General features: G+C 45.9%; 1 pseudogene; it reads left to right on the forward strand.

The window, feature by feature from the left end:
• Positions 1-2,868: 2,868 nt before the first annotated feature.
• Positions 2,869-6,755, forward strand: LOC127189876 (interferon-induced protein with tetratricopeptide repeats 1-like; annotated as a pseudogene).
• Positions 6,756-7,018: the final 263 nt, after the last annotated feature.

A 7,018-nucleotide genomic window follows, 5' to 3' on the forward strand; every position in this document is an offset into this window, starting at 1 on the left:
TTCCACAGGAAGGTGTGGTCATGAACCTCAGAGTCCTCAGAAAATTTCTCTCTTCTTCGCAGCTCGCACATAACGAGGGATGTTAATGTTTTGTCCTCTTTTTCCTTTATGCACACCTGACTGGACTAACTAGAGGCAAAGGGCCACGTGGAGACATTGTTACCCAGGGGCCTGACTGAACTTTGTTGTGAATTGGATATGTAGTCTTGGCTAACATTGCTAAGTCAGATTTCCTTACGTGTTAACCAGGATAGGAGTAGGCCTTTCCTTATGGGGTTACAATGAGATCAAGTGGGATAGTGTGTCTGCTGACCAAGAACATTCAGGAATTGTGAGCATTGTCTTGACAATAGGACACGTCTCTCCATCAGTCCAGCCTGTGCTAAGCATCAGATGGAAGCTCTCCTCACTGGCATTGATAGAAGAACACCAGGTGGGGTCCCTGGGAAGATGCTAAAGTTCTGTTCTGAGCTTTAAGCCGAGGCAATGTAGATATTTCAATTTTCAGGCTCAAGTTAAAAAGCCCTAGACACAGCCAAACACAGTGTCTACAATGCCTCTTTAGCCTGGTCAGCACTAGAGAGGCAGAGTGGGCCAAGTGGAGATTTTTGGAAGGGGGGCTACTTCCAAGGTCTCTTCTTCTAGTTCTGTATTTAAAAGGATGTGTCTAATAAGCCAAAATGAGCTTTGGGATGCATATTTTCTCCAAAGCAGTGCTAGCCTTTGCCCAGCTTTAGAAAGAAGAAGTAGAAATGGCGAAGAGCTGAAATGAATACTAAGAAAGTGGCTTACACGGAGAACAATATGACTTTAAAACTTTTGTTCACCAAATTATTGCTTAGTAACTGTCAGGGAAAGCAGTATGTAGCACCATGAATTTAAGAACGGTCCTGGTTTTGTGAGACTCTGGGTCAGAAGATGAGGTATTCAGAATCTTGCCCACAGAGGCTACACAAAGAAACCCTGTCTTGGAAAACCAAAACCAACACCAAACCAAACAACAACAACAAAAAGCCCCAAAACAAAAATGTTGTAGTTGTTTTTATAAAACAGCCTTTGCTCTTAGCTTATGTCCTGACCCAGCTATCACAAAAGTAATTGAGATTCTTCTATAATACAAGGCTTCAATACAATGTGAGCAGTTTAAGCGTATTCTTAGCCTCTCTGCTATTTTGTCTTACTCCCAGAAAACATCCCAGCAATACATGTACTGTCTAGCTTTCCTTGGCTCCAGCTCTTTCCCCCTGCTCTTTCATATGGCTGAATCCTCTGGTTGAATCTCCTACCTCCTCTACCAAGTCCCCCACCCCCATTCTTTCCCCTGCTCATCAATTGGCTATAAGCTGTTTATTGACCTAACTGGGAGAAAATTGGGGAGCAGAGTTTACACAACATTTAGACAGGAAATCAGAATTTGAACTACAGAATAGCCTTATGCCTACACAAAAACTGAAAACTAGTTTTCTGTTACCCACCCAGCCCCAAGGCAGGTTTCTAAGGACTCCTGCTTTTTGAAAACCCAGAGACTGTTGCCACCTTCACAGTAAAGATTTCCATGCTCTGCAAGGATGACATCATGAGTTTCTAGGCAGATGGGGGTGGGGGTGGGGGGGCACACTGGGTACTTTATATATCTGGGGTGTTATATTTTTACTAAGTCTTTTCTCCCTCACATATCTCCATGAGAGTTGCAGTCCAAAATGGTGAACATAAATCCTTTAAGTTCTTGCATTGGTTAAAATGATTAAAGGTGGTTCCCTGCCGGGCTCAGAATCCCAGCAAGCTCCTATGTGCTGTCATCTGCTGACCTACACTCCAACCCTAGGGGCCCTCTCTCCCTCTCTCTCTCTCTCTCTCTCTCTCTCTCTCTCTCTCTCTCTCTCTTCTCTCCTCTCTCCCTCCCCTCTCTCCCCCTCCGTCCCTCCCTCCCTTTTCCCCCACCCCTCAGCTGTTTAGCTTTCCACTGAAGGAGAGATAAACATGTTTTTGTTTAGATCGCAAGTTGTAGTTGTTTGTGAGAGAGCAGGTGATGTTTATCCCTTTAGAAGTCGAACCACCATGTGGGAGAGATTGGTTATCAACCAGCTGAAAAACATCCCTGAACAAATTCTGAGAGGAGGTATAAAAATAAGCCAAAAACAAGAGGCAGGGCCTTGGAGACTTGGGATAGTTTTGGCTGCTTGCTCAGCGCTCCACTTTGAGACAGATTCTCCTAGAGAGAACCACTTGAGGGAAGGCTTTGGGGCTCTGGGCTCTGGTTACTCCAGGTTCCAGCAGAAGAAATCCTGCTGACTACGCCAGGAGAATTGTTCCTTGGAACTGATACCCTTATGGTGTCATTGTATTCTTTAATTTTCTTTTCTTGTTGTTTAGGTTGGTCGGGTTATAAGTGAGGTACACTCGGTTAATAAGTTCGTAATAAACTACATTTGTTAAGAAAATTGGAGCCTACATTCCACTCAGAGGCTATTCTGACTTTAGTTATTTATCTGTTTGATTTCCAAAATAGGGCTTCTCTGTGAAGCCCTGGTTGTCCTGGACGTACTTTGTAGACCAGTCTGGCCTCAACCTCACAGAGATCCACTTGCCTTTGCCTCCCTGAGTGCTGGGATTAAAGGCGTGTGCCACTGCACACAGCTTCTTCTGTCATCTTGTCTCTTTTCATTAGCACAACTGCGTGGAGGAAACTTCAACAAGTTGTTGTCTGCTGGGACAGCAGAAAAGATCTGTCATGTGCCTCTTTCCCAGCCTTCTCCCAGCAGTTCAGAGGCAAGAGCAGAAAGGCTAATTAATCCCCTTTTCCCTGTGCTGCGGGCTTTAGTTTCACTTTCCAGTTTCAGTTTCCTCTTGCTCACAGCAAGAACACCCACAGCTCAGAGAGCTGTTTCCCATCCTTGGCTGAGGATATAATTGCTGGGAGAGTCCACAAGACAGCAGAGAGTCAAGGCAGGTTTCTGAGGGGTCCTGCTCTGCTGAAAACCCAGAGAACTACTGCTGCCTTCAGCAGCCATGGGGTAAGGATTTCCCTGCTCTGCAGTTGAGTGAACCCAGAACACTTTTGCTTCTGATTAGGTCTGACTGAGTCGACTTATTCCTGTATTGTCTCCTCTCTTTAATTGCCGAAAAGGGACCCAAGATGCTAATTGTCCTCGGGGTCCAGGGATTTTGCTTAATGGCAGTGCTCTGGGCATGGGGCTGGGTGAGTGACAAGAAGCTTGTTTTAGGTTTTTGTTTTGTTGTTTTGTCATTGTTATTGTTTTGGTTTTTCAGACAGGCTTTCTCTGTGTACTTTGGCTATCCCGGGGCTGCTTTTGTAGACAAGGCTAGCCTTCAATTACAGAGATCTGCCTTCCTCTGTTTTCCTGAAAGCTGTGATTACAGGCATGTGTCCCCACCTCCCAGCTGGGGAATTATCCCTCTATCCTTGAACATAGGACCAGCACAAGTGACTAGGAGAGGGCTGGGAGCTGTTGGGTATGATAAAACAGAACACAGAGAACACAGTGGTAGAAAAGTGTGGAGCTAAATTAACTAGAGGATAGAAGAAGGTAGGACCTGTCATATGACAGTCATGGCCATGGAGTCAGTGTCCAAGCTGTGCCTGGGTGTCCAGTTCCCATCACTCTAGCAGATGCCTAGGACTGTGGTTTGCACTTGAGTGTCTGAGTGTTGGAAAGGCTAGGGACCTCCAGCTGTATAGGGGATGCTGAAAACCACATGGGCAATGGGATTCTGGCTGCTCTCTGTCCCCATTGCCCACCATTGTCTGCTGCCCCTGTGCTGCCCAGCTCTCCTACTGCAAATGCTTTTGCACAAGTGGATGTGGCTCCCCCTCAGGCCACAAGGGCCCCAGCAGGATCCCTGTGAGCCTCCTGTCCAGGCAGACCTTCCTGGTCAGCTGCTGTCCAGTTTTCAGAGTGTCTTAGCTGCCCTGCCAATGTCTTTATTTCCCATAAAGTGGGCAAAATCTAATTCAGCTGTGGGCTACTGGTTCAGGAAAAGCAAAGAAAAGCAGGATTGAATCTGATGTCCCTGGGACATGATTAATCTTGCTATGGAAATCCCTCCATCATTTTAAGTGCCCTGGAAAAGAGGGAATGACCATGTACTTGGTTCATTTAGACTGAGACAGAGAGAACAGACATGCTTAGGTTCTTTGTCTCCTTCTTGGTTGGGTCTTCTAAAGGCCTGAGTCCAGATACAACGCCAAACTTTCCCAGAGGCGCTTTTGAAATACCCAAGTATTTTTGTTCAGCATCAGTGAACTGTACCAGAACAAGATTAGAAAGAGAAACAGTCAGGCAAATCGCTCTGAGATTGATAGCCTGCTAAATTACAAAAGTTCGGTTGAGTACGCCATGGAGTCCATAGTGCTTTCCTATGGCAGCCTAGGCAGAAGGGCTTAGTCATGCAATCAGTGTTCAGTCTCCTGGACTTTTTGTGCCTCCATCCCCTTGGCATGTATGTCCCTTTTTTCTTTCAGGGCTATTCATGCTAGCACCATAATGTGTTGATTATTTTAGATTTATAGTGAGTCCAATACTATATTTCATATTTGATTTATTATTGGAGTGTCTTAAATATTTCATAGAATTTGGGGTTTAAACATTTCATTTCTAAAATGCCATGTGCCTTCTATAGGAATTGCACTAAATCTGCAATTCTTTGGATAGTTTTATCATCTTAGCACTATGAAGTCTTACTGAGCAGAGGAAACTAGATCCCCTCTTAGAGTTCTTTGTAGGCATAAGGTTATTGTGTAGTTTAAGTTCTGATTTTCTTTCTAAATGTTGTATAAACTTTGCTCCCCAATTATTCCCCTGTTATGTCACTAAAGCAGCTTAAAGCCAATCAATGCACAGGAGAGAGAATAGGGCTGGACTTCCTGCCAGCCAGGGAAGGAGGAGTCAGGAGGAGAAGCCAGAGGAGTGGGCTATCAGGATTTCAGGAGACGTCCAAGGAAGAGAAGGAAGGAACTAGAGCCCAGGAAAGCTACAAAAATGCAAGTATCGCTGGGATGTTTGCTGGGAGTATGACAAAATAGCATACAGTGTTAAGAAGAGACTCAAACTGCTCAAGTTGTGTTGTGAAGCCTTGTATTATAAAAGAGTCTCTATGATTTCTGTGATAGCCGTGTTAAGAAATAAGCTAGGAGGGAAACAAACACTGTTTATAAAAAAACAACTTCAGGTTTTTAGTCCTATTTTAAAAGAATTGAGAAGACATTTTGGTGTGAAAAAATATCAAGGATTCTAAAGGGAAGAATAAATGTGAGGCTTCAAGGAGGTAAGCAAGATTATTGCACAATGTGTTGTGCTTGGTGTCAGTTTCTCACCTGAGAAATCTTTCTGCTTCCACCTCACAGGGAGAACGGTACACACAACCAGGTCAAGGAGAATCTGCTTCAGCTGAGATGTCACTTCACATGGAGGCTGCTCTTCAAAGACGATGACTTACCTGATTTGAAAATGAGAATCTCAGAGCAGGTCCAGTTCCTTGACATCAAGAACCCAGGGGGGATGCACAACCTCATGGCCTATGTGAAACACCAGGAAGGGTCATGACAAGGAAGCCCTGCAGAGCCTGAAGGAAGCTGAAGCCTTGGTCCAGAGAGGGCAGCTGGACAAGAGAAGCCTGGTGACCTGGGGCAACTGTGCCTGGGTGCATTACCACATGGGCAACTTGGCAAAAGCCCAGACCTACCTGGACAAGGTGGAGAATGCCTGCAAGGAGTTTGCAAGTCCCTTCCGCTACAGGATGGAGTGTGCTGAGATGGACTCTGAGGAAGGCTGGGCCTTGCTCAAGTGTGGAGGAAAGAACTATACACGAGCCATGGCCTGCTTTGCAAAGGCTCTGGAAGTGGAGCCTGAAAACCCTGAGTACAACACTGGCTATGCCATTGTAGCCTATCGCCAGGACACGGATGACAATAATATTTCTCTAGAACCACTAAGAAAGGCTGTCAGGTTAAATCCAGAAGACCCATACATTAAAGTTCTCCTTGCCCTAAAGCTTCAGATGTAGGAGAACTAGCTGAAGCAGAAAACACACATTGAAGAAGCCCTCAGCAGCACATCCTGTCAACCCTATATCGTTCGCTATGCCGCCAAAATATTACCGCAGAAAGGCTGCCTAGACAAAGCTCTCCATCTCCTACACAGGGCCTTGCAGGCCTCACCGACCTCTGCTTACCTACATTACCAGAGAGGGCTCTGCTACAAGAAAAAAATGTCTCAACTGAAGAGAAGACATCCAGGAACAGACAGTCCAGAGCGCAGGACAATGTGCAGGATTTGGCACAGATGGCCATTTGCATTTTCAAAAAGACTTTGAAACTGAGGCCCACATCGAGATGGCTTACGTTTACATGGCTGAAGTGCAGGCAGAAATGGGCCAATATGAAACAGCAGAGGGAAACTTCAGAAGGCACTGACCTCGAAGAATCTGGTGGCTCACATAGAGCAGGATATCATTTTCGCTATGGCCGCTTCCAAGAATGGCACCGGAAGTCAGAAGAGATAAGGCGATCGCCCTCTACTTAAAGGGTCTGAGAGTAGAAGAGCAGTCCTTTGCCCGGAGGAACCTACTCAACGCTTGGAGAAAGTGACTGAAAAACGTATTCAGCAGAATGTTCGAGTGGTTGAGAGCATCAGCCTCCTCGGCTAGTCCACAAGCTGAAAGGGCAAGTGAAGCAGGCCCTGCTGTGCTATGAGAAGGCACTGAGGCTCACTGGCGAAGTGAACTCTGAAGTTTGAAGGGCTTCACCTCTCTGAAGCTCATATACTCACAACTAAATGTTCCAGCGCTCCTTCCTGGTCTCTTTCTCCAGTGCATTTCCTCCTGCCACCTCTCTCTCACACCCCTCATTGTCCTGTCTAGAAGGAACTTGTCCCAATGCCACCTGCTCACTGTGACTAGGACGACTCCTGCTGTTCTATGGACCCTGTGACCTACTGGATCACTGATCTTTTTCCTCATGTCATTGCCTTTGGATGTGAACACCTTCCACCATTTGCCT

The sequence above is a fragment of the Acomys russatus genome, chromosome 5, assembly GCF_903995435.1.
Source record: "Acomys russatus chromosome 5, mAcoRus1.1, whole genome shotgun sequence".
NCBI lineage: Eukaryota > Metazoa > Chordata > Mammalia > Rodentia > Muridae > Acomys > Acomys russatus.